We start from the raw sequence: 2,773 nt of genomic DNA, 5'->3' as shown, positions 1-2,773 counted from the left end.
CAGCAGAGGACCTAACTGGCTTAGGTAGAGTGATGGTGTCTGTGAGCCTCTTCTCAGAGACTATAGAGCTTCCCGAGGAGGGTGGAACTGATAACTTCCCTAAAGCAAGGAGGAGGGTCATTCTCCTGTCTCAGTTACTACTGTCCTGCCCATTGGAGTGGATAAAGCATATTTCTTAGAGAGGACAACAGAAGTGAGGGGTTTGGGGAGGGAGGTGATCTTGAGGACAGTAGGAGAAATGAAGTGAAGACATTTTTCCTCTCTGATTCTTCCAGAAGAGGACAAAATCGGTTGGTGGATGATAGTTGCCCTTTGTCTAGAGGCTGGATGTAGAAGGTGCTGCAAGCTCTGCAAGCTGATTAGTTAATGTGGAAGCTGAAACCTACCTTGGGAAGTTGACCACTGACCATTGTCTTGCTTTTACCTGGGTTGCTTCCTTGTTTCTCTATAGGTTTATAGCAAAGGGTTAAGGCTGAATAGATCTCTGCAGTTACAATTATTCATACCAGAAGATCCTGCTAACTTCTTTGTTATTTGAGCAGCTGGATGAGATTCCTGGTTTCCATAATCTAGACCTGGAGGTTTATACAGGAGAGGATCACTGGGGCAGACTTGAACCATGGTGCCCACAAGTGGGGAGGGTGCTCCAGGGCCCATGGAAAGAACTTCCTTCTGCAGTTGGAGACAGCCTTCTTTCTGTGTGGGTGAGTGGAGACATAATCCCTTTTATCCTAGCTTTGGTTTGCTTGATTACCTCTTTAGCAGTGCAATTCGTGACTGCAACAGGTGTCAGACTTTGTAAAGGCAGAGGCTGAGAGCTGGCCAAGACCATTTGTCATTCCTGACCTGTGTAGCTGGACCTTCGATACTATGAAGTCTTATTCCCAATTGCAGTTGCTCGTTCTAGGGATGGGAGATAAGACATTGTGTTGATTTCTGACAAAGTCCATGAAACAGTCAGAAAGGGCAGCCTCTTCTTCCAAATCCAGAAAAGAAGCTATGATGAAAGAATTGGGGTGGGTGGAATGGGTGGGAGCGACGGTGGTTTGTCACTGTCTTGGAAAATCATCCTATACTTTTACAAATCAGAGGAAGTGAAAGAGAAGAAACAGCTGGACTCTTTTCATCACCTTAGCATGTATTTTATCCTGAAATAACACGCTACACTTTGAGAGAGTGTAGAAAGTGGGCAGTGCAATAGAGTGGATGAGACACTGAGATCGTTTCCCGGGACACTGAGATCGCAGTCTGCTGCTGACCAGTTGTGCAACTCTGGCGAGTTGCCTTTCTGGGTGGATCCAGTTTTGTCCTCCTTTGGAGGGAGCAGGGAGAGCAGGGGTGGACAGGGATTAGGTGGTCTCTAGTCTATGACTCACTGGCCACAGCATGACCACCTCTCCCTCACACAGCCAAGGATGGGGATTGCTCTCAGCTGCTGTGTCCTCTCCCCTCCCGCCCTCCCCAGCGGGTTATCATGCTGACTCGACTAACACAAACCCCCATCTGGATGCAGTCCAAACACCAGATGTGCCCCCGATTAGTGTCGGTCTGGGGAATGTTTCCATGACTGAAAGGTCAGTGTCAGCTGGAAGTGCCCAGAGTGGGCGTCTGCTCCCCACCCCACGTCAGCTGCAAGGGCTGAACCTTCCATTATCTCACTGGCCAAGGAACTGAGCTGGGTGGGGTGGGGGGCAGCAGGGGTGGAGTGCTGGCCAAGTTCAGGAGGTCCTTGTTTTACTTGCCTTCTCTCTTCACTCTCAGGCTGAAGGACAGAGTGTGATTTTCCACTTGGAAGAGACTCCAGGGCTGTGCAGAGAGGGAAGCCCTGCTGGTGTGTAACTGAAAACACTTAGCTCTCCTTTAGATCTGCAATGTGCTTGTGTCTCTTCCGATTTTCTTATGGGGGCTGTCACCTCCACTATGGAAAGAGAAATGAACGATAATATTGCGATGGGCTGGGCTGCCATGTTTTGCTCTATTTACAGGTCATTTTAAGTATTGCTTCTACACTTCAGATGGGCTTTCATGTTTAATTTCATGCGAGTAGGGCCATGCAAGGCTTTCCTCTAGGTAGCAGTGAAAATGAAATACAATTGAGTTTGATGTGTACCTTATTGATTCCAGACCCATTTCAGTAGACTGTGACACTTCAGCGACCTGCAAATTCTACACATTAGAGTTCATATTTTATACAAACTCCGTACACCTAAGACGTGGACTTAACATTTCTACCAACAACATCCAACTTCCAACAAAAGATGCAGGCCCATCAGAAGATGACAGCTACGAATGAAGATGCATTAAAGATGAGATTTATGGCCACCCCTTAGGGAAAGAAAATATTCATAAATAATTTCATGGAAATTACCCCAAAGTAGAGTCATAATTTCATTAATTTCACGTTTTCCCTTTGGTTCTCTGCAGGCCACATCTTGTTTCATGCGTCACCACAACTCCATTTCAAAAGGATGAGGTAGGAGAGGGGAGAGGTTGTATGTTAACTGGCCTGGGAACAGCTAAGTAATGAAACTGGCTCAGCACCTGTGATTGATAGTGTTCTGTCAAAGCACCGAACTTCTCTTCTTTGCTTGTGACTGGCAGGTGAAGCGTACTTCTCTGTGGCCCGTGGCTGCTCTAGCAGAGGCGGCCTTAGAGAAGACTGCTTGAGCAGGGGGAACGGTTGATAATCAGAGGTAAAGTTGAGGAAGGCCAAATGGGCAGGCCTGACCAGAAGTGCTTTCAGGGTATTGTGGCAATCATCTCTCTTCTGCAA

General features: G+C 47.3%; 1 long non-coding RNA gene across 2 annotated transcripts; it reads left to right on the top strand.

The window, feature by feature from the left end:
• Window positions 1-252: 252 nt before the first annotated feature.
• On the top strand, window positions 253-2,395 carry LOC112605381. 2 transcript variants are annotated; one of them, XR_003115401.1, is made up of 4 exons: window positions 253-704; window positions 1,466-1,574; window positions 1,762-1,831; window positions 2,125-2,388. It is a non-coding gene; the product is annotated as an uncharacterized LOC112605381 (long non-coding RNA). The 2 variants fall into 2 exon arrangements; XR_003115400.1 differs by lacking the exon at window positions 1,466-1,574 and having other exon boundaries at window positions 2,125-2,395.
• The last annotated feature ends 378 nt before the right edge of the window (window positions 2,396-2,773 follow it).

This window comes from Theropithecus gelada, chromosome 13 (genome assembly GCF_003255815.1).
Source record: "Theropithecus gelada isolate Dixy chromosome 13, Tgel_1.0, whole genome shotgun sequence".
Taxonomy (NCBI): domain Eukaryota; kingdom Metazoa; phylum Chordata; class Mammalia; order Primates; family Cercopithecidae; genus Theropithecus; species Theropithecus gelada.
The sequence above is the reverse complement of the archived record's forward strand: the minus strand, read 5'-3'. Positions and strand labels throughout refer to the sequence as shown.